The following is a 12300-nucleotide window of genomic DNA, read 5'->3' as shown; positions in this document are numbered from 1 at the left end:
TATTATAGAAATATTATATAAATGTGTGATGACAAGTAGAAAAATTCTATAATCAGAGTTCATTCTGAAAAATCTGAAATTCAAGTAATATTTTATTTCCAGAGCTCTTGAATGTAAAATTTTGCCTTTAGATATGAATTCCACATCAAATGTTATCAAAATGAAAAATCTTATCAATTCCAAGCTGCTTCAGTCCCAATTACTGTTGGCTTTATATAAAGAAACAAGATCAGAATATTGTTCTCTGTTGTTCCATACCTAAGTTTGTTGTCTATGAAAGGAAAAGCTTTTATTTTGAAGTTTATGGGTTAAAAATATCATTGAAATTATAAGTTATTCTCACTGTACAGATCTGTTGAAAGGTAGTTATTGACTTCAAAAAATGGCTTGAGTTTAGAACATCTGAATGAACTTAATAAAAAATTTTCATAAACTGTGTGGAAGTATATTAATGAATATGACAAAGTTTATAGATTCAAATCAACAGTTTAGCTTCAGAATAGTGAGATTAAAGTGATAGTCAATGTTACAGTATGAGTGACAGTCAATGATAGTCAATGTCATTGATAGTCAAATGTTGCAACATGAGTCCTAAAGAAAAATTATTAAGATGAGCAGAGCATCACATATACTTGTGGAATACCAACATTACTTTTAAATATTTTATGTTGTTTTTAAAGTTCAAATGGATTAGAATACCATTCGCATTATCAGAGGAAATTTCAATATTACAATTGTCACTGAAAGAAAAGGAAGTGAGTTCAAGAATATGCTAGCTTTGAAGTAAAATTTAAGGATGAATTTTCAAAATTCTAATAGCATAAAAGCAGTTTCTATCAATCAGGGAAAAAAAAGAAGTTTTTTGTTTTTTGTTTGTGTGTGTGTGTGTGTGTGTGTGTGTGTGTGTGTGTTTGAGACAGAGTCTTGCTCTTATAAATGATGGAGCCAGGACTATTATCCGAATATCTAAATCTCATTTTCTATCCCCTATCCAAGACTAACCATAATGGGAAAAAATCCTATAGAGTCATTTCATATTACATGTACCTGTAACTCCCCGGCCCAGCTCACCCAGAGCACTTGCCGACTGCAGGCAGCCTCCAAGCCCATACATTCTGGGTACATCCTGGGAAATCCAGTCCAAGGACCATGCATACGTCCAGGAATGACATGACCTGGACAGCAGGCTCCAGCCCTGTCACTTTCTATATCTTATAAGAATTAGTTAATGCAACATTTTCAAAATGCAAAATTTAAAAATAAAAGTCTATTTGTACCTAACCTTCAAAAAAAAAAAAAACTTCCTGCTGATTTAGCTGATCAGGTTCACTATGTTGCACAAATGACTAAGCTCCTTGTCTAGTTTGACTTCATGAACTCAGAAGTGAAAGGCATCATCAATTTTTATGTTGATACATTTTTCACTAAAATTTATTTTTTAGAAAGTATAAAGCAAATAAGACAAAATTGTAAAGGGGGAACTACAGTTATCCTAAGGATTGCCCACTTTTCTAATGCCAATTCTATCAATCCTGTGATAGTTATATTTTTCAACAAATACTCCTGGTTCTCCCTCTATACGTGATAGGATTGCCCTTTTCCACGCTGAGTTAGGTAGGCATGATCATGAAATTTGCTTTGGCCAACAAAATACCTCTGAGAGGAAATTTTAAGAGATAACTTAGGATTCACCGCAGTCTCCCTTTTCAGCTGCTCAGAATGTTCCAGAAAGCATTTTCTCCACTAACCTGTGCCCCAGGATGAGGATGACATGGAGTAGAAACCCAAAGGGATCCAGAGAAAACATATAATGTCAAAAAGAAATAAATTTTTATTGTTTTAAGGTACAAATATTGGGGATAACATAGCCTACTATAAATTTATTGCCTCTTGGCTCCAAATCCATCCTTCTTTGACCTGCTTTGTGATAGTGAATCTGGACTCTGTCACCATTTCTCCTTTGCAGTTGGCAAAATGTTAAACTTTGTCAGTAGAGGGAGCCATAGTGACATTAAAGGAAAAAAGGACTTCAAGGTTCCAGGTGTTTTATTGTTTTTGCTACAGCACATGGTTGCCAGGAGCTTATAGATACCCAAGTTTCAGTGGCACCCCAGCAGAGAGTTTCTCAAGAAGTCTCACTGGCACCCTAAGAGGTGGCTTCCCAATGAGTTTCCTAAGCACCTCAGCCAGCTTCTCAGCAAGTCCCACCAACATTCCCACAGATGATGTCCTGCTTGCCTGCCACAGCCTGAGACAGCTCAGTGGGCCACAATCACATCCTCCAATGAGGGCTGAATCTCAGCCTCAGACATACAGGAAGGGCTTCTCTGAAATTTGTTTCTGTCGTAGGTACTCTACCTCACCCTACAAGAGGGCTGCACCCTGCTACAGGTAGTAATCCTTTATATTAAAATGTCCCTGTTCAAATTACTATTATAGTTTCTATCATGACTGGACTCTGATATCTAGTCTACCCTAACATACTGTTAACTGCAACATAAATTTACATTAGTAGTTTTAAAGAAAAATCTTGGATTACTTTCTTTTTCTACTTTATTTCATAGCTGCTTTTAATCTTTATATGCCAAAGTTAAACAACTGATTATATCCTAAACCCTGTCATGAAGTTTAATCATAACATACAGTACTGTACATCTTTTCATTAAACCAGACTCTTGGGTAAAAATTACAAAAAATAATATATGAAGGCACACTTATGTAGAGTATGGCTATTCAACCAAACATGCCAAAAGAAACTACTTCTTGTGGAAAAATTAAATTCAAATATTTACTTACTCATACTGGAATATAAAGCTATGCTGTGTCTTTTAACATGACCATCGGATAATGAAAATACTGCATATGAAAATATTTCAATGACTCTTCACTATGTTAGTCATATGGTAAAATTATTTACTCCTCTCCCTATAAAAACAAATACAAGTATTAACTAACATGACTACTACTTAGGAATAGTACTTAATCTTTATGTACAGAGCACAGAACAATTCACACTTCTTGCCCCCAGTCCCTCCACCCCAAACCCAGTTAAATCAACATTTTAACTCTGGAGGAAACTGTTAAATAAAAAGTGGAATGCAGATTGGTGGTAATTTGAGGGCAATATACTATTAGAAACTATAGTAATACGTATATAGTAAGATATTATTTCAGAGATATTATGGAATTTGTATCTCTGAATACAAAATACACTTTAAAAAATAAGAGTAGTTCAGTATCTACTTTATAAAAAATATATATCCAAATTTATATCTACTAGCACTCTTTAGTGGAATGTCATAAGGAGAACAAATGGCCCCCCAAAGATGTTCTGTACTAATCGCAGGAACACATAAATATGTTTCCTTTTTTTTTTTTTTTTTGAGACGGAGTCTCGCTCTGTCGCCTGGGCTGGAGTGCAGTGGCCGGCTCTCAGCTCACTGCAAGCTCCACCTCCCGGGTTTACGCCATTCTCCTGCCTCAGCCTCCCGAGTAGCTGGAACTACAGGCGCCCGCCACCTCGCCCGGCTAGTTTTTTGTATTTTTTAGTAGAGACGGGGTTTCACAGTGTTAGCTAGGATGGTCTCGATCTCCTGACCTCGTGATCCGCCCGTCTCGGCCTCCCAAAGTGCTGGGATTACAGGCTTGAGCCACCACGCCTGGCCAATATGTTTCCTTATATGGCAAAAAGAACTCTACAGATATGATTAAAACAGGGAGATTATTCCGGAATATCTGGGTGAATTCAAGCTAATCACATGAGTTCTTAAAAGAGAAAAAAATCTTTTCTAGTTGAGGCAGAGAGAGATGCAATGACAGAAGAAAGGTCAGAGAGATGGCATCGTGATAAAGATTCAAAATACCCCATTGCTTGTTCAGAGATACAGCAAGCTACGTGCAAATACCAGAAAGAGGCCTTTAGGAGGTAAGAACAGTCCTAAGCTGAATAGCCAACAAGAATCTCGGTCCTATAACTTAAAGAACACAATTCTTTCAACAACCCAAATGAGCAAGGAAACAATCCTCCTATAGTTTCCAGAAAGAAATGCAGCCCTGCCTACACCTAGATTTTGGCCCAGTAAAAAAAAAATATGTGCTAATAAAAGCGTTAATTAATTCTTTCAGATTGAAGACAGCTTTTAGTTAAAAGGAATTATGTGTGATAAAACAGATTTTCATCTATGTGCCTGGGAAGCAAAGTATTATAAAAATGATAATAGATACTACATATGCCAACAAAACAAAATGAATGTGAGCACCACCTCCATCTGTCAACTGAACAATACCAAAGCACCAAACACCATTGTGGTTATTCTACTACCTAGTTACATTGTTTAGTGTATCCTTTTTCCCTAGTTTTAGCCTCCCAGAAGCCGAATTACAGGATGCAAGAAACGACCAAACTATTTTTTTCTTCGAGCTGAACAAAGCTTCAATGGAAGAAAAAAAATGCTAAAGGGCATTCTTCCTGTGCCTAAAGGAGCATTTTTCCAGTTCGTCTGTTTAGCAGAACCTATCAAATTATTTGTATTATATACAAATACTAAATGTTTATAACCATATAACTATACAAAAGTTGTGAATTCCAAATGCCTTAAAAAGCATTTAGCTAGCACCATGTTGTACGAAAAATAATAGAGTTTTGACAGGTATATATAATATAGATATATGTTCATAATATATAAACTGTATTAAAGTTGTTAGTTCTTGGCCAATTAATTTATACTATCTAGTCGTCTTCAATTTTGTAGGTTACCCATATTAGAAAGAAAGTAGGTAAAATAATATATCACTCCTATATCAAAACCTTTTATTAATTTTCCCCTTTCCGTAAGCCTACCTCAATTCCTATTTCTGGAATTTTCCATTACAAAACCCAAAATTTATCTCCCTTTTATAATACAAGCACTTTCTGAAATTCTGCAATAATTCAGTAAGCTAATATAAAGATGCACAGATTCTTCACCGACTTCAGCATGTCATTTCCATAACTAATCTCCTCTCTATATTTTCCTAAAATACACGCACATTTCCAAAATTCCCTTAGAGGTGATACAGAAATATATACAGGGAAGGAAATTTGTCCTTGCTAAGCCTAACATAAAACAAAGATTGTGTGATAGTTTAAAATATACAAAGAATGAAATAAAACCAGAGGGTGAGAAATTCATTGAGACTAAGTTATCAATGGAAGTAGGGAATATTCAATAAAAGGATGATAGTCCTGAAGTTCTGAAAAGATTACATGGTGTGAATATATCCAGTAGAAAAAGTTTTATAAACTAAGATATTAAGAAGGGTTCCTTCTAATTATGAATGGATTCCAAGAGCCCTAATCTTCCTTTCTCCCCTTTGTTCTTTGTCCCTTTTCTTCTTTCTCCCTTTTAGCCCTTTTTACTACCATCCCATTATCCCAAGTTGTAGTCACTTCTAGTACTCATATCAATGTTACAAACTCTCTAGAATAACTAAAACAATAAAATAAGCCACTTCACAACTGCTCCCTCAAGAGAACACTGGTCCTGGGACCAGATGACTTCACAGATAAGTGAGATAAGCAGATACAGGCAGATACATATTATGTACAGTAGTCAGTTAAGCAAGTCTGGTATCATATGAGTTTACCTGACCCTTAACACACAACCATCAAATCCTGGCAATTTTGGCTCCTAAATTTTTCAGAAATCTGTCTTGACTCTCCACCTCCACCTCTACTGCCTTATTTCGTATCTTCATCATTTATTACCTAGATTACTGTAAGAATCTCCTAAATAGTGCCCTTATCTCTAGTATTACACCTTCTAACCAATCTATTAAATGAGTGTTTTTTGTTCCAACAGAAGTCTAATTATATTGTGTTACTGCTTAAAATCCCTCCATGACTCCCTATTGCCAAATCCAAAGAATAGCATAGAAGGCTTTTTAGGGACTGAACCTTGCCATCTTTCCAGTCTCCTCTATTGACGCATCTCCATTTAAACCTGTGCTCCTCTGAACCACTTCAAGCAAATTTCTTGACCATGTCCTGCGTCGTCGTCTTCTTTTGTTTTTGTTTACAAATGAAGGGTTTGGGGGACAAAGAGGAATTGGGAGTTTTAGGATTTTTGCTTAGAGAACAATCTGCCCAGTTAACATCTACTCATCATTTGAGATTCAGCCTAGATGGCATCTTCCCAGGACTGAATCAGGTGCTCCTCTTGTAAAATATATCCATGATACACTGTAGTGCACAGTAGTCTCCCTGCACTTACCATGCAAAATTTTCATGTGGTTTATTATGTTTCTTACAATAAACTCCTTAAGAATTACCTAATAATAGTTAAATTATTTCAACACCCAGACATATCTGCATTTCATTAGGTGACTAGAGAATACAAAAGTTTTTAATATCTAGCAGTGAAACTTTCAGATATTTTAACAGGACAAACTATGTGACACCATGTAATACAACACAATATAATCAAGCAATACCACAGAGGCAAGAAACTACTAGTAAGATTAGTCTGACATATTTTTTACTATGGTTATAATGTACACCTTACTGGTATTTTTTCATGACACTTTACATTTTTATGTGTTCATATGATTATGGTTGGCCTTAGATGGTCTGTCCCTGGAGGGCATGAACTATTTCTATCCAAAGCATTCTGTGTACTCCTTATCACTCAGCTGTGCTAAACACAATGAAAATGTATTAATTCTCTTAAAGTAATTTACAGCCAAATTTTCCCTAATTCCTAATATTCCTTAAATTAAAAAATGATCTCTATCACAATGTTCTTCTGGTTTCTAGTCAAAAAAGATATGCTCTTAGTCCAAAAGAAAGATAAGCTGTAATCATACACAAACACTGTAAGTTTCCTTCCATGGAAAATATGCAAAATTGGGCATATGTTTAAAAATTACATTTGATTTCAAAAATAAGGGCACTACTACATGAGCAAATCTTTTTTTTTTAAGATTATTGGAGTTCACCTTGAAAGCTGGTACCACCTAAATGAACATAGCATTTCATTCCCAGTGTGTGTTCATTCACCCAATTAATATTTTTGAGTATTACTATGTGTAAGGCATTGTATTAAATTAGAAGTTGAGGCTGCATTAGTGAACAAAACAGACATGGTGTGTGTTCTCTTTGAGTTGATAATCTAGCAGGGTGGTCAGACTATAAACAAGTAAATAAATCATTATAAATTTTGAGAAGCATAATTAGGGATATACAAAAGGTATTGTTATAAAGAATAATGGAGAGAATCTATGTAAGAAAGAGTGGTCAGAAAAGAGCTCTCTAAAGATCCAAATTTGAAGCTAAGCCAGAAGGATGAGAAACCAGCAATCATACAAAGCTTACATGTTTTTGAGGGGTTATGTGAAGTTCTAAGTTCTAATACGTGTATTTGAGGGGTGATGTGAGGCGTTCTAAGTTCAATAACCATACTTCAGAATTAGCTTAACCTAATATGGTTCTCTGGGTTCTTAGATATAATGTGAATAAGACAAATACGTAAATACAGATTTTAGTTAAATAATGGAGTAAAAAGTTTAACCTAGAAAAATTTAAAGTCAATTACAAAGTAGTTTCCACAAGTAAGTCCCCTCAATTCACCTTTGACTATGAGTATCTTGCTAATTACCAATAACTTGATGTCAGTGTTATTTTCACTGCTATGTCTTAGTTATCAGGCTCCTTAAGAATGGTATTTGCTGAGGAAACTACTTTCAAGTTGTCACCCACCCTCTCCCCATCCCTACTCTTCTAAACAAGTAACAAAGTCACTTAAAAGCCCTCCAGGCATATTTTGACTTCATAATAGACAAGGAAAAGAATCTCTCAATTTTTAGAAAATAAGAAAATTTCACCCAGCAATCCTATGATAATACTAAGGTTTCAAGCTATATCAGTTAACAAGCTATATCAGTTAACAATAATGATTATTTATTGCACAACTACTTACACCAGGATACTTAGTCTATAACAATCACAATCCTTCAAAATAGGTGTTACTACTCAAATAGTATAGATGAGCAAACTCAGAGTTTAATAATATAAGCAAGACGTTACCATTATTAATTAGTAAAGTAAGGTGTCAAGTCAAAATTAATCTGGTCTATCAAACTTGCTTCCACTACCTCTTTCTTCATTGCACAATACAATTAGTTCCTTATCAAAATATATTGTCAAGAGGAAGATATTATTTAATTGCCCTTACTTTAAAATATAGAATATATATAAATTTATTGGGTACTTTCTCATAAAATGTAAATCAATTTTTTGTTTGCTTGATTTCTTATAAAATGTCTATCAATTTTTTAGAATGCATTTTGAATCCTTAAAAACTATAGTTTTTCACTTTTTTGGCAATGGCAACATTGGTTTACATATGCAATGTTTATTTAAAAGTATTCATGATTCAATTGGTAGTTTTTAAAAATACTAGAATAGGGAAGGTCATTCTAACAATATCACAAACCCAAAATCCATAAAACAAAACTACAATAAATTCAAATTTTTTTAACCCTGACCAGCAAAAAAGGCATAAACAAGGTCCTAAAACAAATAACATGTAAATCACTAAAATCTCTAAAAATCACTAAAAATTACTAATAGAAAAGGGAATACAAATGGCTCTAACCAAATTTTTTTAAAAAGGCTCTCAATCTCTCTAATAAGAAAATTGCAAATAAGTCTACAGTGGCATCTTTTTCACTGAAATATTGGTAAAGATTGCCACACACTAAGTTGGCAAGGATGTGGGAAAGTCCCCTTAGTACACGTCACTTATACGCATTTCCTCTACAAAATTAAATTTCACAATATTTATTACATTTAAAATATACTAACCCTTTGACCCAACAACTTTGTTTCCAGGAATCTGTCTCAAATATACATTCATACATGTAGGAAATGTATGTACATTTAAATTACATACCATACATACTATATCCATTAAAACTAATGAAGCAGCTATACAGTCACAGATGTGGAACTGACCTCCTACAAAGCAAACTGTAGGACACATTTGTGTTTTTACGTTTACATCCATCCATATATACATGTAAGAGCACACACATACACACAGATACAGATACATACACAATATTATATATACACATGCATTCTTATGCATAGACTGTCTCTGGAAGAGTAGACAATATAAAATATACTAGTAACAGTAGTTGGCTCTGGGTGGGGGAAATAGGTAGCTAAGAAACTTGGGGGCTGCAGGTGGCTCACACTTGTAATCCCAATACTTTGAGAGGCCAAGGCAGGAGGATGACTTGAGCCCAGGAGTTCAAGACCAGCCTGGGCAACATAGGGAGACCTCATCTCTACAAGGACAAAAAATAAATTAGTCAAGTGTCATGACACCTGCCTGTGGTCCCAGTTACTTGAGAGGCTGAGGTAAGAGAATCGCTTGGGCCCAGGAGGTCGTGGCTGCAGTGAGCCGTTACTGCGCCACCTCACTTCAGCCTGGGCCTCACAGCAAGAAATACCCTGTCTCAAAAAAAAAGAAATTTTATTTCAAAATTTTATAAATTAACTTTGGAAAATACTTTTTAAATTGAATTATTTTAAAAAATAGAGAACTGCTCACTATATATGTGTTAAATATATATACTAATTGTTACCCTAATCTATCAGGAAAATTTTTACTTCTTGCCTTCCTTTATTTGGGGAGCAAATTAACCCTTTAACAGAAAATCTAAACTATGAATGAAAATATACACATCAAGAAACATAGAATTTCTAATTTGTGTTACAAAAAGCTTATCTGAAAGGCTATGATATGTACATATTAGAAACTCAGTATTGACTGAAGAAATACTTCTCTATTGATTTAGTGGGTTTGCTTTCCTCAGACATTTTTTCACAATTACACAAAAAATCCCACTGGAAATTCAACTTTTAATAAATTATGCTTTTCTTTCAAACAGTGATTCTTCATTGTCCCACAAAATTGATAAGCTACCTCATTAACATTACCACAATTCAAATAAACAATTTATTAAGTACTTATTATGTGCAGGTGTTAAGGATGTTGCAAAACACAAACTCAAAAAAAGGGTAAATTTTGATTCTTGCCCTCAAGAAGTTGACAATCTTTAAAGATAAGACTTAAAAACATAATCATTCAGATGTCTTGGAAGATTGAAAAAAAAAAAAAAACCTTAGTCAGTAAAAGGACATTATAAATTTTACTGATAAATTGAATTAGCCAAATTAAAACTGCTACAGGAACACATGAAAGGATTTTTTAAAGTAATTACTGATCGGGGTTCTACTGAGATTTTTAAATGCTTCCAAAATTACAGTACCTTGCTCACATGTAAAACGGTATTATTTGATTATGATAGACTTCCTATGTGGATGTTCAGCTGAACTTTGAAGAAATTAGTAATAATTAGGAGTAGTTTTTAATTATTCAGGCTCCTAAGGTGAAAGATAATAATAATGGTCTCAGTTTTGATCATTCAGTTCTCTTATTAAAAATATCTCAAGCATGAATCTTTTACTACATGCATATTTACTTAAAAATTATATGCATCTAGGTATTGTCATCTATATATTAAATATTAATAAGGTTCAAATTCCTTTTTCTCCACTTTGCATGAATACTTAATATGGCCATTGAAATTCATAGATCATGCAAAAATATTTTTATCTAACCATTGCAATATCTTCACACATCAAACGTACTTTTTAACATAATTGTTAAAAGGCAGCAGACACGCATTTAAATTTCAGTTTATTTTTCTCTCCACTCTTAAAATACATGTTAACTTCCAATGTAATGAACAGCACTAAAAAGAAATAAAGGATAGTAATGACCAGGTAAGTGAACCCTAAAACTTCATGAGAAATAGTAACCATTGAAGAATGTTAGTATTATTTTTCTTATGTATTTGTTATTTAATACTCAATATAGATAATGTATTATTTAGTAAGCCATCAAAATCTTCAAAACGATTTTTGTCTCTCATTACTACAATTCCATTATAAAGTCTATTCATTTCCTCATTTCCTTGCCTACTCTTTTATCAAAAAGAAATTAAAAACATTTAAAACCAAATGTCTAAATATATTATGCTTTAACCTCCAAATAACTGTTTGTTAAAATAAATATAACAAGAATTGTGAAACCATGAAAGCCATTTTGAGGTACGACCCCTTCCTAAGACTAAGTTAGGAAGCAATGCAAATAAATATTTAAAATAAATCTGAATATATATTTTTCATCAGTGTAATTTTATAGATTGTATGACTATGTATTTAGAGAACATCTGTTTCTATCTAAACTATGCAAATATGAATACGTAAATATTATATGTATTTGAATAGTATGTAGGTTTACATACAGATATAATATATACACATGTAGCTACCTGGAAAACCCTTTTACAACATCTCTAACATACTGTTCATTTTGAATAATCCTAATACTTAAAAGTCCACTAAATTTCTATATTAAAACAATAAATAAACTTAGAACTACAGTGAACTAGCCACATAGTATTTCTACTATGAAGAAATAAAAACACATTTTATATTTAAATAGGTAAGTCAAAAAAATAAAACTACATTTAACTGGAGCATCATTTTGGCCACACCGATTTTTATCAATGATAGTAAAAGGCAAAAGTTCATATATTTAAATATCAAACTGCAAGTCATCAAAAGCTTGGCATTGTTAGCATACAAAATAAAGTCAGGCACAGTAAGAAGCATGCTCAAAAAGCTTCTAAAAATAATGTTTTATTCTTCCAATAGTTGGAGTAAACTGCTTAAGTCTCTTAATTTCTTCATATCCCAAGGCTGTTAATAAATAGCATTCCCAAATAAGTATTCAACCCTAGAAATTAGCTTTCATGAAGAAATTCTTAATTTCAGTTATGTCAGGAACATATTTGCTCTTTTAGCCACTCAATATTTTGTGAGAAATAGTATCTTTCTCTAAGATTTATGAATATTTGTTACTATAAATTATTTAAAGTTGTATTTTTCATTAAAATACGAAAATACATATCTATTGACAATGAAACCTGTTTCTTTATAAGTACATGAAAGACAACCAAATTCAACAACCTGCTTTTAAAATGTACCTGAAGTGAGTGTATTAGTTCCTTCACAGAGGAACTCTAAACTTTCAATTGTATATTTCTGTAGAGAATATGGGAAACGTATAATTGATAAAACGCAAAAGAATCATCTGAATAACTCATTTCAAAAAAAGAAAAAAGCCAAGTTGGAAAAACATAAAAAACAACCTCTTTCACGAAGTAACTGAGAAATAAAATAAC

Source organism: Trachypithecus francoisi, unplaced genomic scaffold (genome assembly GCF_009764315.1).
Source record: "Trachypithecus francoisi isolate TF-2019V2 unplaced genomic scaffold, Tfra_2.0 Lachesis_group7, whole genome shotgun sequence".
Taxonomy (NCBI): Eukaryota; Metazoa; Chordata; class Mammalia; order Primates; family Cercopithecidae; genus Trachypithecus; species Trachypithecus francoisi.
Note: the sequence above shows the minus strand (reverse complement) of the source record.